This window comes from Paramormyrops kingsleyae, chromosome 13 (genome assembly GCF_048594095.1).
Source record: "Paramormyrops kingsleyae isolate MSU_618 chromosome 13, PKINGS_0.4, whole genome shotgun sequence".
In the NCBI taxonomy this organism is placed as follows: Eukaryota; Metazoa; Chordata; class Actinopteri; order Osteoglossiformes; family Mormyridae; genus Paramormyrops; species Paramormyrops kingsleyae.
Window position 1 is genome coordinate 6,185,340 of NC_132809.1, and position 22,225 is coordinate 6,207,564.

Genomic DNA, 22,225 nt, shown 5'->3' on the forward strand with positions numbered 1-22,225 from the left:
AGAAGTACCCTGTAGCCTTTGAGTCAATGTAATGTATTGAAATTGCATCAAACACACGGACAATGTACCAGTATGTAGCTGTGCTGCAGGGCCATGAATGAAGATCAAATTGGTCTTGGTCTGTGCATATTACTTAATTGGCTAAAAACAAATCCTCTGATAAATCAGAGAATACATGTTCAGAATGAAAGGCTTAGTTAAAAGAATAATCTAGGAATGATCAGGATAGCTCTAAATCAAACAGAAAGAGATCTTAACTAATGTGATCTAAAACAATTCTATTAAAATAATCTGGAGCTTTCACTGGAGATTTTGGAGAGTTGGCTAGTTATTGGTATTGTATCAGCAATATTAGACATAAATATATCAGTATCGAAATTTCCATATTGGTGCACCACTACCTCATCCTTAGATAAACATTTTAAACATTTAAACAAAAATTAGGTAGGATGGTGACTCACAACTACAGGGAAGCTAAAATTATTTTTGACCCAATATTCTGTCATCTTTATGTGTTTCGAAAAATCAGACCAATGGAAAATGGTAATCTTGGGGAGCACTGTTGTCTCACACCTCTAGAGACCAGGGCAGAGCCCCAGTTCTTTGTGTGTGGAGTTTGCATGGTCTCTCCGGTTTCCTCAGGGCTCTCCGGTTTCCCAAGACAGTGCAAAAACATGCTAAGGTGAATTGGAGTTGTCCTTTGGTATGACTGTGTGCGTGAATGGAGTGGGGGTCCGGTGATGGGTTGGCTTGTAGTTACTAGGATAGGATCCAGACCCCTGCGACCCTGCATAGGACAAGTGTGAATAGAAAATGGATGGATGGATATTTCTATATTTTAGTCAAATAATTTATATAAGTAATATTAGATATGAAATATATAATCATATAATTAATTTATATTTTACCTTAACCACAGGTAAAACTTGAAAACTCTCTGCAAAATTCAAATCTGTGATTTCAATCTGTGAAATCAATCTGTGATTTATATTGCACATTACTATTGGAACTGCTATTCTTCCCATGGGATATACAGTTGAGGACAAAATTATTAGCCCCCCTATGACATTTGAAGTTTCTTCAAGATTTTCCAAAGTGCATTTTTAAAAAAGCAAGGAATTTTCAACATAGCATTTCTGAATATATTAGTTTTCTTTAGAAGGAATAAATTATTTATATTTGCACACAATAGCAGAATTATTCCAGAAAAACAAAAATGACCAGGGACAATATTATTAGTCCCCTTTAAGAACAATTTATTGAGCCATTGTACAAGCCACTTATATATAAGGATGTGCTTTAACTTCACAGGTGATTTAACTTAACAATTAAGTTAAAACTGAAGGTATAAAACTGAGTGTAAAATCCTCAGTAAGGGTCATTCAGCTGTCATTTGAGAAAGCACCATGCCAAAAACAAAAGAAATCAGCTTAGACTTGAGAAAAAGAATTGTTGATGCACACAAAGCAGGAGAAGGACATACAAAGTTATCACAGCGTTTCCAAGTGTCAAGAACTGGAGTGAGAAGTATAATCCAGAAATTCAAAGAGAGCCACACAGTACAGAACAAGCCTGGCAGAGGTAGGAAGCGAAAGATTTCAAAGATCCTGGAAAGGAAACTAGTGAGAGATATGTCTAAAGACCCCAGAATGACTTGGCCAAGTCGGGAATTGTGGTCTCAAAGAAGACAATCACTAGAGCTCTGCACAGGAATGGTCTTCAAGGTTGCAGAAGGTTGCACTTTTGCAGAAGAGACACCTTCAAGCCAGACTAAAGTTTTGTCAGGACAACCTGGAGAAAGATGATGCAAACTAGAGCTCTTTGGCCATAGAGACACTGCTTATATTTGGAGAAGGAAGGGAGAGGCGTATAACCCAAAGAACACCGTCCCCACAGTGAAACACGGTGCTGGGAGCATTATGCTGTGGGGATGCTTCAGTGCATCAGGAACTGGAAATGTTGTCAAGGTGGAAGGAATTATGAACAAAGAAATATATGTGGAGATCTTAAAAGAAAACCTTAAGCAGTCAGCAGCAAAACTGGTCTGGGTTGTCGCTTCGTCTTCCAACACGACAACGATTCCAAACATACGTCTCTCCTGGTGAAGAACTATCTCCAGAAGACCAAAGTGAACGTAATGGAGTGGCTTGCACAAAGCCCTGACTTAAATCCAATAGAAAATCTGTGGGGTGAACTAAAGAAGAAGGTCCATGCTAGAAGGCCATAAAATCTGGAGGAGCTTGTGAGATTTGCCAAAGAAGAATGGACTGGGATTCCTCAGATGAGCTGTCAGAGACTTATTGAAAACTACAACAAACGACTGCAGGCTGTTATCCAACAAAAAGGATACACAATTGGCTATTAATATCCAGAGGGCTAATAATTTTGACCATGGTAGTTTTTGGTTTCTGTGGAATATTTTAATTTCTGTGTGAAAAGTAAAATGATTAATGTAAGCATCCAAAATAAAACTGAGATGTCTAAAAAAAGCCATGTTAAATATTATTTGCTCTATTTAACAGCACTTGGGAAATACTTTTAAAACAATGAGATTTTCATAGGGGGGCGTCTTCACTGTTGTTAACAGAATAAATTCTGTTTGTATAGGAATGTATAGAGTGTGCCAGTATTTAAAGTTTAAGTGCAATTTTGAAAGCATGATCATCTCACATATGCATATCTGTTCCACAGAAGCAGATGTACAGTCCTATGTACAGTACCAGATACCAGATTCATCGTAATTCATATGACTGATAGCCAGATTAGATAGATAGATTTGGGAAATTCATCACCATCAAAATAACTCATTTTTACAAACTAGTAGGTGGAAATTTTCTGTCCTCTCACTGTACAAATTATTTTAAATTGCTTATTCATCAGTATACCATACAGCAGTTAAATGGATGCATGGAAAACAATCATTACAAAAAGCCATTCCAGTGGCGTTTGTTGTAGACTGAGCAATCAACAAAAAACACTGAAGTCCTTGACATGTGCTTTTCCTAATTAATAGGTCATTCAATATTCAACAGGCTCTGACTGAAAACATGTTTAAGGTGCCCTCCACACTCATCCATGCTACAGGAAATATGAACATCAACTCTACATTGGTTCGTTCTTTAACTTGCCTTAGTTGTGACAGGTGATGTTTGGACCTGAAAGAGCAAACCAAGCCTCAGTACAGCAGCAGTCATTTAATCTGTTTCAGTTTTGACAACAATCATCAGAAGTCTCCTTGAAATGGGAAGCTCATTCATCACAAGAAATTACTATTAATAATAATAATAATACTAATAATAACAACAATACTACAACAACTAATAATAATAATAATAATAATAATAATAATAATAATAATGGAACTGTAAGAAATGCTTTTAATGAATTTCACTCATTTTGCCGTAATCCTATCATTCTGTGCTGGCCGGTAAATCTAATAGATGGAGAGTCACCAATATCATGAACCAATTTACAGGCACGTGACATAAACAAGCTCAGTCTACAACAAAAGCCACTGGAATGGCTTTTTGTAATGATTGTTTTCCATGCATCCATTTAACTGCTGAACGGCATACTGGAGAATAATAGACATTACCTCTGACTAAGGCTTGCACATTAGCACTTTGCTAGTAATGAACTCAGACATCTAAATTTACAGTATTACTTGTATTCTAATGGAAGGTTTTGTTGCAAACAGCCATGCTCATTTTTTCTATTCTTTCCTGTATGTTTGAGTGGTTAGTGCCATGTTGTTGTATAGTGCAATAGGCAACTTGCCCATATCTCCAGCTGTCTATATGGATGGGTAAATCCATGTTCAGCCATTTCCTGTGGTAGACTGTTTTTGATCTCAAGGTCTCAGGGTCAGGCAATTTGCCTCTTTTTCAATAAAGCTCAATAGAAGCTCAAGGGAAGACTCAAACTCATGAATACAAAATGTGCCGCTTGAGAATAAATTAATTGCAGTGTTTTATGGTGTGTATATTTGATGGATCCTGTGTCAATGCCAAGCCTATATGTTCCTCTTTGCTGTCACCTCATTCAACAAGATATAGATCACAAAATCAGTCTTACAGACTGGATTATTGGAATGAAGTTCAATAAATATTGTTTGCCACATCCCCCATTCAATGTCTGAATTATATTATAATGCTATATACTGAAATCACACACACACACACACACACACACACATATATATACACTCACCTAAAGGACTATTAGGAACACCATACTAATACAGTGATTGACCCCCTTTCGCCTTCAGAACTGCCTTAATTCTACGTGGCATTGATTCAACAAGGTACTGAAAGCATTCTTTAGAAATGTTGGCCCATATTGATAGGATAGCATCTTGCAGTTGATGGAGATTTGTGGGATGCACATCCAGGGCACGAAGCTCCCGTTCCACCACATCCCAAAGATGCTCTATTGGGTTGAGATCTGGTGACTGTGGGGGTCATTTTAGTACAGTGAACTCATTGTCATGTTCAAGAAACCAATTTGAAATGATTCGAGCTTTGTGACATGGTGCATTATCCTGCTGGAAGTAGCCATCAGAGGATGGGTACATGGTGGTCATAAAGGGATGGACATGGTCAGAAACAATGCTCAGGTAGGCCGTGGCATTTAACCCCCTGGGGCCTGAGGCCTTTTTTCCACTTTCGAGGTAGTCTGACATGCCTTGACATTTTAAAATATTTCACCTATCTAAAAAACATTTATCCCAAAGTGATACATTTGCTTTTATTCAGCACAAACTCAGCACCAATAATCTGAGACCTCTTAGAATGTTATTATTCTATTTTTTGTTAAAATCAACTTTAAACATATACTTTTCAAAAACCTATTTTCAGACATGCTGAGAAATTGTAAAAAATCACATTATAGACATTTCTAGGTAAGACTTTTGAGCTCTGAAACTTATAGACACAGGGGTTGGCTACACATAGGTGAAAGTGACATTCTGAAATTTTATGTAGTTTGATTACTAAAGTGTTAGTACTTTAGAGTGACACTCTTTTTCTCAAAGTCAGTGGCCTTCAAAATGAATATTGATGAGATAGGTGTCCTCACACCTGTAGTAGTTTGCATGCTGTCAATGGCCCATCAGTCTGGAATGTCACTGCACCCCACACCCATCACTTTGGAAAGGCAGTTTGAAACGCAAGGAAAGTAGCAACAATAAAATCCCTTTCACAGTTTATTGGTAGATGGAATGAAAAACTGTTACTATATAAATATAGAAAGCGATAAATATGATGCAGTGACTATTATTAACGCTCTGGGGACGAGGGCATCGTCGAGCGCGTATCTTTCTCGTGTATTTCAGTTTATATCTCGCTGAAATCATTATTTAAAATCATGAAAAAAACACTGACTAAATCCGTTATCTGTCTTCTTTTCAAAACTTCCATTGTCAGAAGTATTAAAGTTTTAAAAATTAGGTTAAATAGGCAAAAAAGCAAATCGTATCACCTTTCTTTGTTTTACTTGTATCGCGAGCGTTTAGGACCGCTCTCAGCGGAAGATCGCTATTCACGTTCTAAATACGCTGCGTTTGAATCGGTGACCACGTGATTGCAGGCACACAGGCTTAGCCCACTGAGCCATGAACGCAGGTATGAGCTTCGCTGCTGAAAGTGGCAACACTGGCGCAAAGCTTCAGCGGCAGAGACGTATCCGTGTGCTATATTGTAGCCGATCAGTGTAAACACTACCCAGACATGTGCTCTTGTTTATTTCGGTCACAATGGGCGTATTCACATATTTCTTTACCCAATACTAACTGTCGGATTATCATGTTATTATCATGCGAATAGCGCGATTTGCAAGTGGGTGGGCGATCAGAGCCGCTTCGAGACGCAGACGCTTAAGTCAGTCACTCTTGTTCTTTCAATTCGTATCACGAAGCTGTAAAAATATATTTAGTTTCTACCTATATATATTTGAAAAGTAGACCGTCCAAGGTTTCTGAGAGTATTTTTAAAATGTGTATATGACAAAAACTCGCGGAGTTATTTAAACGGTTTTGCGAAATTTCTGTCAGAAATGTGCCAAGAAAACATCCCCCCCACCATTACACCACCACCACCAGCCTGCACAGTGGTAACAAGGCATGATGGATCCATGTTCTCATTCTGTTTACGCCAAATTCTGACTCTACCATTTGAATGTCTCAACAGAAATCGAGACTCATCAGACCAGGCAACATTTTTCCAGTCTTCAACTGTCCAATTTTGGTGAGCTCGTGCAAATTGTAGCCTCTTTTTCCTATTTGTAGTGGAGATGAGTGGTACCCGGTGGGGTCTTCTGCTGTTGTAGCCCACCCGCCTCAAGGTTGTGCGTGTTGTGGCTTCACAAATGCTTTGCTGCATACCTCGGTTGTAACGAGTGGTTATTTCAGTCAAAGTTGCTTTTCTATCAGCTTGAATCAGTCGGCCCATTCTCCTCTGACCTCTAGCATCAACAAGGCATTTTCACCCACAGGACTGCCGCATACTGGATGTTTTTCCCTTTGCACACCATTCTTTGTAAACCCTAGAAATGGTTGTGCATGAAAATCCCAGTAACTGAGCAGATTGTGAAATACTCAGACCGGCCTGTCTGGCACCAACAACCATGCCACGCTCAAAATTGCTTAAATCACCTTTCTTTCCCATTCTGACATTCAGTTTGGAGTTCAGGAGATTGTCTTGACCAGGACCACACCCCTAAATGCATTGAAGCAACTGCCATGTGATTGGTTGATTAGATAATTACATTAATGAGAAATTGAACAGGTGTTCCTAATAATCCTTTAGGTGAGTGTATATATATATACTGTATATGTATGTATGTATGTATGAACATTCACTTACCCGCACCTGTTACGATCCCCGGTCTAGGGTCAGGGACCGCCAGAAAGGTAAGGGAAAGGGACAGGGGAAGACAAGACAACCAGGGAATAAGGGAACGGGAACAAGGGACACAGGAGGGATCTTTTTTATGGTTTTTTATTTTTCACAACACGTTCACAAACAGGAGGTGCAACGAACTTCGGGAGTGACCTACGCCAAAACAACAAACAAAAACAGCTAAGTGAACACGTCCCAACTAAGCTAATTCCTGAGTGAAAACAAGCAAACAAATGACAAATACTACACCTGACTCCCTCACCAAAAACACACATTAAACCACGATCCGCAAAACAAAGGGCAATCACTCCTTACGCACCAAGGTGATAACAAACAAACAATCAATACACGAAGACAAGAACTCACGGTATCCGAGGGGCAAGCAAAGGAGAGTAGTCGGGAGCCGGGCGGGAGATCAAAACCAGTAAATCAATAAACCAAAGCGAAAGTACAGAGAAGGGGAAGGAGCGAGAATCGTAGTCAGGAAAGAAAGCAGTCATACACAGAATAATCCAACAATCCAAAAACAATCCAACAAGCAATCAAACGAGCAGAGCTCCTGGGGTTCGTCGCCGGCCGGCTCTTCAGCATCCGGAAACGGAAGTGATGCATGACACATCGCAGGAGACGTAGGCGGGGTCGAGACGAGGAGGCGGAGCCAAGTTGCAGTCGGCGAATGATGACAGAGTCGGGAGGGACGGAGGGACTTCAGGGACACATTCCTAGAACACGGCACGTAACACCCCCCCACACAAGAACGAACCCGATAGGAGTTCACAGATACAAACACAAATAACGAACAAAAAAAAAACCCGACGATCAGGAGAGGACTAAGCTCGGGAAAGAGCGTCCGCCACCAGGTTACTAACCCCTTTTTTATGCCTTATTTCTAGGTTGAACGACTGTACGATGAGAGCCCAGCGCATGAGGCGCTGGTTTGTGTTACACATACGGTTCAAAAACACCAGAGGATTGTGGTCCGTATAGATGACCACCGGTTGGACGCTATCACCGAGGTAGACCTCGAAATGTTGTAAGGCCAATAAGAGGGCGAGGGCCTCCTTTTCGATAGCACTATACGCTAATTGGTGCTTCACAAATTTCTTAGAGTAGTAGCATACAGGATGGTCGAGCCCGTGGCGATCTTGCAGGAGGACGGCACCGGCGCCCAAGCCACTAGCGTCCACCTCCAGCTTGAAGGGCCTGGAAAAGTCTGGAGCAGCCAATACAGGGGAACTACTGAGTAGCAATTTTACAGCCTCGAACGCGGCGTGACACGCAGGGGACCAAATGAACTTCATGCCTTTGCGAAGTGGGGAGACAACATCAGAGAAGTTCCGACAGAAACACCGGTAGTAACCGGCCATCCCCAGAAACTGCTTCAACTTCAAGTCTGTGGGATGGGAAATGAGCCTATGGCCTGGACTTTCACGTCCAGGGGTTTGACCTTCCCCTGGCCAACCCGCTTCCCGAGATAGCTGACCGTACCTTGACCGAACTCACACTTTTCGAGATTGAGTACGAGTGAAGCCTCATGTAGCCGGGTGAATACCTGCTCCAGTAACCGAATATGCTCCCCCCACGAGTCTGAATAAATAACAACGTCGTCTAGGTAAGCCTCACAATTAGGGACGTCATAAAGCACTTTATGCATGAGTCTCTGGAAAGTAGCTGGGGCATTTCGTAACCCGAAGGCCATCACGGTGTACTGAAGGAAGGCGTCCGGGGTAGCAAATGCAGAGATCTCAGAGGCGCGGGGCGTTAGGGGAACCTGCCAATAACCTTTTAACAAGTCTAACTTAGTCACGTATTTCGCAGAACCAATATGATCAACACAGTCCTCCATGCAAGGAAGAGGGTAAGCATCTGGTCGAGTCACGACATTGAGTTTACGATAATCCGTGCAGAAACGGAAGGAGCCATCGGGCTTGGGGACAAGTATGCACGGGGAACACCAGGGGCTCTTGCTGGGAACAGCGAGACCAGTGTCTATTAGGTAAGTGGTTTCTTGGGACAGCAAAGCCCTTTTCCGAGGATTGACGCGATAGGGATGCTGCTTGATAGGGAGATGACCATCAACATCGATGTCATGCACAATCACAGGGGTACACGAGGGGACATCAGCAAATAGGGACTGGAAACCGCCTACTAAAGATGTAACATCATTCTGGGCGGACTGAGGTAAGTGGCTAAGCTGGGACGTAAGGTTTCGCAGAGCCTCAGAGTTGGGGAGTCGAGCACACGGAAGACAATTTCAACCGAGGTGTAAATCGTCACTCTCCGGGGAGTACTGGCTAAGGGCCACGACGCCTACGGGAGTGGAGACCGGAGCAGAGACGGGCGAGGGGACGGAGTCCGAGCGAACAAGGTAGGGCTTTAACATGTTGACATGACATATACGAGATTTCCTCCTGCGATCAGGAGTCTCTAACACATAGTTGGTGGGACTAAGTTTTTCTCGTATTACATAGGGACCCGAGAAACGGGCGCGCAGGGAGGACCCGGGCAACGGCAGAAGGACTAGGACGCGATCCCCTGGGTGAAAGCACCGGTGTCTTGCAGACTTATCGTACTTGCCCTTAATCCTTTCCTGCGCGTTTCTGAGAGACCGACGAGCTAATTCCCTAACGGCCAACATTCTATCACGTAGGGAAGTGACAAAGCTGGACACACTATGCACTGGGAACGACGCATCCGGGGACAACCACTGCTCCTGTACAATTCTCAAGGGACCTTGAGCAGTGTGACCGAAGACTAGCTCGGCAGGACTGAATCCGGTGGCTTCCTGTACAGCACCACGTATACTGAATAGGAGAAGGGGCACCCCCTCATCCCACTCTTTCCCTGCGTCCAAGCAAAAGGTACGCAACATGTTTTTAAAAGACTGGTGAAACCGTTCCAACGCCCCCTGGCTCTCAGGGTGATAGGCGCTGGAGACCGAATGGCACACTCCCAATTCGCGAACCACCTGAGCAAACAGTTTGGACATAAAATTTGTACCTTGATCTGATTGTACCCGCATAGGAAGCCCGAAAGTGGTGAAAAACTTAATCAAATGTCGGACTATAACCGGGGTTCGAAGACTATGAATAGGAATGGCCTCCGGAAACCGAGTAGCGGTACACATAAGAGTAAACAGATAACAATTCCCTGAACGAGTCCTTGGTAAGGGGCCTACACAGTTGATGAGAACGTGCTCAAAAGGTTCTCCCATTGCAGGAATCGGATGCAGAGGAGCTGGGGCGATGGTCTGGTTCGGCTTGCCCACCACCTGGCAAGCATGACAAGACCTACAGTATTTTTTTACGTCAGCGTTCACTCCAGGCCAAAAAAAGTATGCCAGAAGCCGGGTTAACGTTTTCCTAATGCCAAGATGACCCGAACACGGGTGATCGTGAGCGAGAGACAACACGTACTCCCGATATAACCCGGGGACTACCACCTGAAATACCGTAGCCCACTCGAAAGGTGAGTCTGGAGGGGTCCACTTCCGCATCAGTACTCGGTCGCGAAGATAATATGCGGTGAGGCGGTCCTTTAACTCGCCTTTGTCAACAGCGGAAGCACGACAAGCCTCCAAGGAGGGGTCATCCGCCTGTGCCGCGATCAAAGCATCCGTAGTGGAGGGAACCTCAGGGGACACAGCAAGTTTCACAGGATTCGGGATGTAAGGAGCAATATCTAACGAGGGAGTTGGCAAAGCGGGGTCGGACATAAATGTACCGGCTAAATCGATGTCCGCGAGCCGGCGCCACTGGGCGTGAGTAAGTACACAGGCAGGAAACACATGCGGAAGCTCCACCGCAACATCATTTTCACACTCGACGGGGTCTGGGATGACCTCAGGAAGAGGAACAAACCTCCCACCTGCGATGTCATTCCCTAATACAAACATGACACCGGACACAGGTAAGTGTTCTTGTACCGCAACACGCACATATCCCGAAAAGTCAGGGGTTCTTAAATACACGTTGTGTAGGGGAACAGCCGTCACACAAAGGGCAATGCCTTGCGCTAACACATACAAACCACAGTACGTAGTCTCGTCTAAAGGAACAATGCCTTCAACCAAAAAAGACTGCGCAGCACCCGTATCCCGCAGGATAGTTACAGGATGCTGTACTTGGGTTTCTCCGAGCGAGACCGTGCCAGGGAACACAAAGGGCTGAAAAGTGGATTCAACCGAAACGGCAGGCGGAACAACCTGATCAATGCAAGCAGCGAGTTGTACCTTTCTGGTGGCAACACGAGCGTTCTTCCGCTTTAGAGCGGGACAGACCGAGATGACATGACCCACCTCATGACAGTAGTAACATTCTCTTTTCTCCACAGAAGGTGGAGAGGCAACGGAAGACGAAGGAGGTGTCACAGGACAGGGACCAAGTCTACGAGGCAGAGGGGTCGGGGTAAACACAGTCTTATGGGTCAGAATAAACTCATCCGCAAGGGTAGCAGCTTCGGACAAAGAAACGACTTTCTGTTCATTCAAATACACCACCACACGATCAGGGATACAATTCTTAAACTCCTCTAACAACAACAACTCCTTAAGTTTGTCAAAATCAGACACCCCACATGCAACACACCATTTATCAAACAGCACAGTTTTCTGTCGAGCAAACTCAACGTAGGTTTGGCTGGTGTCTTTACACAAATTCCTAAAGTTTTGCCGGTAAGCCTCTGGGACTAACTCATAAGCCTTCAATATAGTGGCCTTCACGATCTCATAATCGAGACTCTGATCTAGCGCTAGAGCCGAACAAACTTCCTGTGCTTTTCCCACTAGCTTGCATTGCAAAAGTAATGACCAAAGATGCTTGGGCCAGTCCAAAGTCATAGCAATTCGCTCAAAAATAGAAAAATAGGCATCTACCTCATTCTCCCGAAAAATGGGAACAAGCCCAACATGACGGCTAACATCGAATCCAGATTGTCGAATTCCAATGCCGTGGGGAACTGGCGAACTCAAAGGAGAACACGGACGAGGGCCAGGAGCGTCTTGGGCAACAACTGAGTCACGGGCGGGTAGGTCTGCTTGAGGGGCGACACCTGGTGAGTGTAACTTCCGCGGAAGGGGCACAGGTTTTTCCTCAGCCCTGCTCATCCTAAGTAACGCCACTTCCTTCTCCGCCTCCATTTCCACCGTCCGGACATGGAGTAGTTGTGCCTGGTACTCCTGCCGTTTTATCTCCAGTTCCAGTTCGCGTAGCTTAATAGTAAGCAGCAGCTCCTCCCTAGCCGAGTGAGGATCGCCGAGATCCATGCGGATCCCCAGCCCTAGGGTGTCGCCGCGGGCCTCCGCTGCAGCCGACATCCGCACGGGAGTGGATGCAACACCCGGCGAACCACCCAACTCAGGTAGGATACCCTGCGTAATCAGCTTGCCCTGCAGAACCTGCTTTATCACCCGTTTGGACGCTTCAACGGGGACACACACCTCAGAAAAATCCGCTATTTTTAGCAAGTCGTCCTTGCGGCACTTCTCAAATTGCTCGAAAGTAGGCTGGAGGGCGAAAGCTATGAGATCGAACTGTGCCATATTTACTTCACTACTACTCATACAACCAGCACCGGCCCCCTCCACAAAAAAAAAAAATCCGCCAGACAAACACCAGAAGGAAGCAAAGAAAAGAGAAGACGAGCCCCCAATTCTGTTACGATCCCCGGTCTAGAGTCAGGGACCGCCAGAAAGGTAAGGGAAAGGGACAGGGGAAGACAAGACAACCAGGGAATAAGGGAACGGGAACAAGGGACACAGGAGGGATCTTTTTTATGGTTTTTTAATTTTTCACAACACGTTCACAAACAGGAGGTGCAACGAACTTCGGGAGTGACCTATGCCAAAACAACAAACAAAAACAGCTAAGCGAACACGTCCCAACTAAGCTAATTCCTGAGTGAAAACAAGCAAACAAATGACAAATACTACACCTGACTCCCTCACCAAAAACACACATTAAACCACGATCCGCAAAACAGAGGGCAATCACTCCTTACGCACCAAGGTGATAACAAACAAACAATAAATACACGAAGACAAGAACTCACGGTATCCAAGGGGCAAGCAAAGGAGAGTAGTTGGGAGCCGGGCGAGAGATCAAAACCAGTAAATCAATAAACCAAAGCGAAAGTACCGAGAAGGGGAAGGAGCAAAAATCGTAGTCAGGAAAGAAAGCAGTCATACACAGAATAATCCAACAATCCAACAAGCAATCAAACGAGCAGAGCTCCTGGGGTTCGTCGCCGGCCGGCTCTTCAGCATCCGGAAACGGAAGTGATGCATGACAACAACAACAACAACAAATTTATTTTTGTATAGCGCATTATCACAACATTACATTGTCCCAAAGCGCTTTACAGCATCCCCACCCAAAGCCCCCAGTGAGTAAGCCATAGGCGACAGTGGCAAGGAAAAACTCCCTAGAAGGAAGAAACCTTGGGAGGGACCAGACTCAAAGGGGGAGCCCATCCTCCAGGGGCCGGCAGGGAGAGTCAAATACAGTGTAGTCTGAAACACAAACGCAGAGTAGGGGGGAGATGACAAGCCGGTGCCAACACTTCCTCCAATCGCCAGGCAGCCAGAAGGCAGGGAGCGGGTCGTACAAGGAAGATGACACTGGCAGAACGGCGAGCTGGATGCACGGTCGTCATTGGCAGTGGCGACGTCACATGTTGCAGGGTGTGCTGGACATCTTGATAGATTGAAGGCTCCAGGTAGCACCACCCAGGAGAAGGTGGTGGAAATAAATGCAATTAGTCAAAGTAAGGGAGACTATAGGCAGTGCTAAAAGTTAGATGAGTGCAATATGAAGTGCAATGCTCCGGCAGATATGGCTATGGCAGCATAAGTAGGAGGGAGAGGCAGGTGGGAATGCAGGCATGGGGAGTCCCCGAAATGTCAGCACTCCAATCCCACAAGCAATTGTGAAGCTAGAGTGACAGCACTGTCAATTCAGTTTATCCAAAGCCAATGGCACCGATCCCCACCCAGCTCTACACCTCACACTATAGGTTTAACTGGGAGTGAGAAGCTAGCTAGAACTAGTGTCCCTATAAGCTAAACTAAAAAGGTGTGTTTTTAGTCTAGACTTGAACATTGAAAGTGAGCCTGAAACCCGCACATCCGGTGGAAGACCGTTCCACAGCTGAGGAGCTCTATAGGAGAAAGCTCTGCAGCCTGCCGTAGATCTTTCTACCCTAGGTACTAACAGATATCCCGCACCTTGAGATCGAAGCAAGCGTGGGGGATTGTATGTGGTCAGCAGATTATTAAGGTAGTCTGGTGCAAGGCCATTCAGTGCTTTATAGGTTAACAGCAGTATTTTATAGTCAATCCGAGACTTAACTGGTAACCAATGAAGGGAGGATAAGACTGGTGTGATGTGATCAAATTTTTTAGTGTTTGTGAGAACCCTGGCTGCTGCATTTTGTACCAGCTGAAGTTTATTTAAGGAACCAGACGGGCAACCAGAAAGGAGGGCATTACAGTAGTCTAGTCTGGTAGTTACGAAGGCATGTATTAATTTTTCTGCATCACGAAGTGAGAGCATCTTACGAAGCTTGGCTATGTTTCGTAGATGATAAAACGCAGTTCTAGTTATACTTCTTATGTGAGCATCAAAACATAGATCTGAATCTACTAGAAGACCAAGATTTCTAACCACTGTGTTAGGTTGTGTAGGAAGGCCACTAATGCTGAGGTGGTGAAACTTATTTCTTGCAGCCTTGGGACCAATCACCAGTACTTCTGTTTTTTCTGTGTTTAACATTAGAAAATTTTTTTTTTTTTGCCATCCAGCACCGAATATCTAACAGACAATCTTCTAACCGAGATAGGAGTGATGTATCATCAGGGTTAACAGATATATATAACTGTGTATCATCTGCATAACAATGAAACCCAACACCATGTTTTCTAATAATGTTACCAAGCGGTAGCATGTATAGTGTAAACAGTAGTGGGCCCAGTACTGATCCCTGTGGGACACCGTATGTGACTTTGGTGGCCTTGGATGATTCGTTGTTCACATGTGCATACTGATAGCGATCAGTTAAATATGAGCGGAACCAAGAGAGTGCTGTCCCTGTAATGCCAACTACACCTTCTAACCGGTCCAAGAGGATATTATGGTCCACAGTATCAAATGCTGCAGTTAAATCTAGTAATACCAACAGCGATATCAAGCCACGGTCAGAAGCCATAAGTAAATCATTCATTACTTTGACTAGAGCAGTTTCTGTGCTATGGTTTGGTCTAAAGCCAGACTGATATAATTCATTAGTATTATTTTTTTGTAGGAAAGTATACAACTGACGAACTACAACCTTTTCCATGATCTTTGAAATGAAAGGAAGATTTGAGATTGGTCTATAGTTTCCTAAAACACTAGGGTCAAGATTTGGTTTCTTTAGAACGGGTCTAATAACAGCCAATTTAAAAGGTTTAGGAACATATCCAAGCTTAAGAGAAGAGTTTAACACATTTAACAGGGTATTGCTAATCTGTGGTGCGATTTCCTTGAAAAATTTTGTAGGAATTGGGTCTATGAGGCTTGTAGAGGATTTACAGGAGGAAATTAAGCTCAGGAGTTCTGGGTGTTTTATAGGAATGAAAGATTCAAAAGTCTCATTATTGATAGGCATAAGACTAGCAGGAGTCTGGCAGTCATAGGTAGCTAAGGATGTGCACTGGATGGTCTGTCTAATCTTAGTTATTTTACCATTAAAGAATGTAATAAAAGTCATTACTCTTAAGAGATTGTGGGACTTGCGAGTTTAATGGAGAATTCTGTGTTAACCTAGCCACGGATTCAAATAGGAATTTTGAATTGTTTTTGTTCCCGTCTATTAATCTGGAGAGATACACAGACCTAGCAGTCACTAGTGCTTGTCTGTATTTAGACAGGCTCTCTTTCCATGCAGATTTGAAAACTTCTAGTTTAGTTGAGCGCCATTTGCGCTCTAGCTTGCGTGATGCCTGTTTGAGTTCACGTGTATGATCAGAGTACCAGGGGGCAGGTTTCTTATCTCTATGGTTTATTTTCTTAAGTGGAGCTACAAGATCTAGTGTGCTACGAAGGGATTTATCCATGTTTGCAGTCGCCTGTTCAAGTTCATTTATACACGATACTTCAGATGTAAGGCTGAAGGACTGTGGAAGTTGTTTCATAAATGTTGTTGTAGTTAGTGAGGCAATGGAACGTCTGATTCTGTACTTTGGAGCTGCGGTCAACGGGAGGCTATACTGGATTTCAAACGTTAACAAGTAATGATCAGAGAGAAGGGGACTCTGAGGCATAATAGATACATGTTCCACCAAGATGCCATGACTAATAATCAAATCAAGGGTATGGTTACAGGCATGAGTAGGCCCGACTACATTCTGACATACACCTAGAGAGTCAAGAATAGCTGTAAACGCTATTTTTAAAGGATCACTATCTTTCTCCATATGAATTTAACATTCAATCACCCACAATAACAGCTTTGTCAGTACTGACCACCAGGTTAGTTAAAAAATCAGCGAACTCCTTAAGAAAATTACTGTACGGCCCAGGTGGTCTATAAACAATAACAATGGTGATTTGGGGTGAAGAGCAAGAAAGAGATGAGCCAGCAAGACTAAGAACAAGAGTTTCAAATGTGCTGAAACTAAGACCACATTTCTCAGTCACTCCTAGGCTGGATTGAAAAATTGCAGCAACACCACCACCTTTGCGATTTGGTCGAGGGTTATGCTTGTAACTGTATTCAGCTGGAGTAGATTCATTCAGTGCCATGAATTCATTTGGTTTAAGCCAGGTCTCCGTGAGGCATATGGCACCAAGACTAAAATCAGTAATTATTTCATTTATTAATAGTGCCTTAGGAGCCAGTGATCTTACATTCATAAGTCCAAGTTTAAGTTTAAGCCCTGCATCACAGCTGTTTTCTAGTAACGGATTCATTGTAATTTTTATTAAGTTATTATGGCACACACTACGGTGGAATCGGCTTCCATGATTAAAAACGCGGGGAACAGACACAGTCTCAATAAAATGAACCCTAGGTGACGACTCTAGGCGACTAGCAGGCGGTCGGTTATGCCGGTTTGCCTGCCGCCTGGGCTTGGCTCTAGTTAGTCAGCGATTTGTCTGGAGACTATGAGCTATGCTTTTAGACAAGAGGTCAGCACCAGCCCGCGAGGGGTGAATACCGTCCCTCTTCAAAAGCCCAGGCCTACCCCAAAACATCCGCCAGTTGTCAATATAACCCACACCATTTATCGGGCACCATTCCGACAGCCAGCGATGTAGCGACGATAATCTGCTGTACATTTCATCGCCACGTCTAGCAGGGATAGGGCCAGAGCACGTTACTGACACACACATCTTCTTCGCAAGGTTGCACACCTCTATAAAATTTGATTTCGTGATCTCCGATTGCCTCAATCGGACATCATTAGTGCCGACGTGGATAATAATGTTAGAGTATTTACGTTTACTTTTAGCCAGCACTTTTAAGTTTGCCGAGATGTCGGTCGCTCTGGCACCAGGGAGACAATTAACTATGGTCGCTGGAGTCGCTACTCTCACGTTTCTTAGAATAGAGTCGCCTATTACTAGAGCACTTTCAACAGGTGTCTCAGCGGGAGTTTCACTGAGTGGGGAGAACCTGTTGGAAACGCGAATGGGCGAATGGTGCCGGTGTGAATTTTGGTTGGATTTACGACTATGCCGCCGGGTCGTCACCCACTCGCCTTGCTGCGTAGGCTCTGCTGCCGGAGCGGGGGGAGACTGAATACCTATGGCGGACGTATCCGGAGCCGCTAACACTGAATCAATAAAACTCTCCGTTTCCTGAATGTCCCGTAACGTCCGGATACGTCCCTCTAAAACTACAATCTTCTCCGTCAGCCTAGCTACTAACTGACACTTCTCACAGGTAAACGTACCGCTAATAACCGGAGAAGAATAACTAAACATATTGCACTCAGAACACGGAACAGGAGACATGATGTTGTACTTACGTGAAACGGTAAGTTCTAAAGCTGGAAGCACCTTTTTGATTGAATGGAGATCGTGGGTCGGTGCTTGCGAAGGTGATTAATCCGTAGGGGTTTGGAGAATTATCAGAAGACTATTAAGCTTGTAAGGATTTTTATTTTTTCCGATGACTTAATTCTAATTATTATTTAGGTGATATCTATAGTTTTAAAGTTCGCGCGGTAGCAACCAGTTTCGCTCACGCAGGAAACAGCGGAAATGACGTAGATCGAAGATTAAGGCGAGGTCGAGACGAGGAGGCGGGAGGGACGGAGGGACTTCAGGGACACATCCCTAGAACACGGCACGTAACAGCACCAAAGATTAAATAATGCTCACTTCTGTCAAAATCAGAAGCATATTGAATATGCGTAGAAGAACGATGAGTGTCAGAAAATTTCTCCATTTATTGCTTTGTTATAAAGTGAGTGTGCAGATTAAACAGAGGACTTTTGAAGCCATGTGTTAAGAGTATGTCTTAAGGCCAACCTGGGTTAATAATCCACAGGTGTATGCCCAATCAATGCTCAAAGCATTCCCCGGACCAAACACTGATTCATTTATCTACTGGAATCAATGTCTTGAGTCTCTTTTCCAAATTCTGCAAGGATGCTACATTTTACCTGAAGCTTATCTATAATGCATTATAATGGTCAGTATAATAATTAATAAAGCATTACAGCATCTTCTATTGACAGTCATAAGGCATTATAATGTTCAATGAAGCTCTCATCTATTATGCACTATAGATACCTGTATCAGCAAGTTATCTACAGTGCATTATAGATGAGAGCGTCATAAAGATTTTATAATGCATACTAATCAAGGCTTTAATGTGTTATGCCTTTTTAAAATAATATTTATAGACATGCTTATAATGAATTTATAAAATGGATTTTAATGTGTTATGAATGTGATCATAGATTCTTATAGAAAATGTTACCAAAATTTCCAATGGTGAAGTTTTATTTAACTGACATTAATGTTTTTTGATGTATTTTCATTAATCTTACATATGCTATCACGCAATAACAATAAGTTAAACTGTGATCATTTTCATAATCATAATAGTTACTTTTGATTAATTTATGCTTGATATATAAGTGCATATAAAATTTCAAGGTCATTTGGCTGGACAAATTGTGTAAATTATGTAGATGACATAGATAATTGCAAGAAAATCATGGACAAAATCCTCCAATTACGGTAAAAGAGGTAGACAGCGGCTTATATTTTTATAATTCATGTCAGCATCCAGAAGAGATTGGTGATTTTGTGCTGCCTTTCGGGTGGATGGAAATAGAACATGAAACATACATGCAGTAATAACACAGCATGTAACTCCTACATGCAAACTCTTCCATCCACTCATCTTCCAGCCTCTTATCCATGTGAGGGCAATGGGGATTTGTACAAATCTACTTGATAAAAACAGCTTGAATTGTCCCATGCATGCTAGTTTAGTTCCATTTCGATCAGTTAATAGCATAAAAGCAACACAGAACTCAGATCCCCAAGTTTGCTGACCTTCACTTACAATGCTCTTGCCACAGGGGCTAGTCAATTTGAATCCACAGATATTTTGGTTCATTGCTGTTTTCAAACAGTGAAGCGGGAGCATCCATCTCTGTAGAGAATGCCAAAGCAATTACCCAGGAGAGAAAACAAAGCCTGTGCATTTCAGTAACTATAATGCATTATGTGAAAATGAATTCATGATCAATAGGGTTTTAAAATACACAACATGCCTTTTGGCTGAATCATTACGATGATGAACAATTTTCTGGGTCTTTCTCTCTGTAGTTTTATCATTTATGTAGTGTATGTATAAGAGATTCATGTATAAAGGTCTACCTGTATTGGGCCATTCTGCAATATGTCTTTTATCAGAACTTGGTTCAAAATATACATGTCTATTATGAGCAGGGTCATTACAGAAGATGGTGTGTTTTTTATTTGAAGCACTATTCAAGTTCTTTCTATATTTTCATCTAAATGTGCAGAAATTAGGCAGGAACTCAACAAGCTAAAGTGTTCGGTGTGGCCCAGCATATTTGCAGCTCACTGTGAATGCTCTACCTGATTATGATTAAAATGAACCCTACTGACAGTCACCTTGAGGGACTCTCCTCGGCGTGATTCTCTTTCATCTCGGTGCAGTTTGAATGTTTTTACTTTGTTGTGAAAGGTAGATGTACCTGCAGGGTCAAGTTCAGTCATCCGATGAGCTGGTATCACTGTGCACTGTGCTGATAGCGGTTCACTCTGATCGTTCCCACCATGAATAAGAGCTGACTGACTTGCATACAAAGCTAAAATTGCAGGCCTCTTCTCTGGAGATTGAAATGTATATAGGCCATGGCACTGAACTTTCGTTAAATTTGTTGTTTTGGACCACAGAAAACAACACCTGAGACTGATAGTTACATTACAGCACTATTATCAGGAGAACAAGACCAAATAAATACTCAGTGTTTTATGCTACAGCTTTAGTTTGCTGTTAATAGCCATAGAACTGCAGCTGTATTATTGGTAGTGATTGTCATTTGGGAATTTGGGAAAATAGTATAGTATACAGTTTCTCCTGCTGCTCCAGTTATGTTATGAAGGTCTTGGTAGATTTTAGGCAGCAAATGAAAAATTCTGCAATAAGTGCTGTAGTCGCTGTGTGTTAAAATATGCACATTCCTGAAGGTACCATCTAGCTTTCACTCTTTATTTCAGAGAATGAACAGAGTTTTAAAAGAAAACATTGTGGCTTGATGGACTCACGCAATAATGCGAGGTTAGCTATAGATATATGCAAGGGCATGACTTTGGGTTGAAGTTTCCACCCATTTCAGGGGGTCCAGGAGGTTGCATTAGCTTGTCTTTAACCCTCAATGGGTCCTTGTCAGAAAGTTACGTTCCAGGTCCTTGGGGTTCAAGTTGCACCCCTATCCATTGGCATATATAATTCAATGGTACCAAGCTCAAATTCAATTAACTAAAGTTAAGATACATTTATTAGTTAACTGAATGATGCTTGCACAGCTTACGCAGTGAGATAGTGCAGTTAAAGGGGTTGCGGCAGTGGGGGGGGGGCAGCAGAGGGGACTGGTCATATAATGCACATTCCGACTGTATCCTCTTGCAGAATGTGTCGAAGAGCTTCAGCTGTGGAATACCTAGCCATGGTGTTATATCTTTTCTAACAGTTGAAATGTAAACAAAACAAAATGGCTGACTTTTTTTAATATCCGAAAATGTTCTAGAATATAATAACATAAAAAATTATAGTAGCAATTATCACTAATTAACTGAATTTGTCGATCATATCAATGTCATAAATCAACCCTAAAAAGGGTTATGTAATAGCAACTGGACTTTGTTTTTCATAGAAGACGTTTTGCACTCCATCCAGAGTGCTTTCTCAATTCTGACTGACTGGCATAGCAGGTTGATGAACCCTGTGGAATCCTCAAGTTGTTAGCACTAGATGGTCACCTGTGGGTTTTTGTTGTTCCTCCTGGCTTTCATGTGTTTCACTGATACCACCTGAGGCCGAGCGTGAACGACTTTGGAAGCGTCTTGGCAAAGTTGAAAGAACTGCATTGTAGGTGGACCGGGAGGACAACTGCTTCAAATGAACGACCGTCATTGAACAGAGGAGGTGGCCTAAGACGTCTATCACCTACCTACAATGCAGTTCTTTCAACTTTGCCCAGACGCTTCCACAGTCGTTCACGCTCAGCCTCAGGTGGTATCAGTGAAACACATGAAAGCCAGGGGGAACAACAACAACCCACAGGTGACCATCTAGTGCTAACGACTTGAGGATTCTACAGGGTTCATCAACCTGCTATGCCAACCAGTCAGTCAGAATTGAGAAAGCACTCTGGATGGAGTGCAACACTTCTTCTATGAAAAACAAAGTCCAGTTGCTATTGCATAACCCTTTTTTAGGATAACCATGACCTGGAAAGCTGAGAATTTCCACAGACATCTGTCATAAATTAAGTTTTTTTTGGGGTGCATTTTGCACCCCCGAAGAAAGTATGCCAGCGATAATTGACGTCAACACTTTTTCTATCATTTTCTGCATGACCGTATGTAAAACTGGTGCACTTACAATATCCTAGAGGATAACTGCTGTAATTTTAATAACAACATGGTAGTAGCCATAGAAATGGGCAGGGGGTGCAGATCGCACCCCAAGGAACCATTGAGGGTTAATATTGCGGGGGGGGGGGGGGGGGTTACGACCCCCCACCCCCCTATTTACGCCCATGGAGATATGCCATTTAGTCTCTCAGAATTACCTAG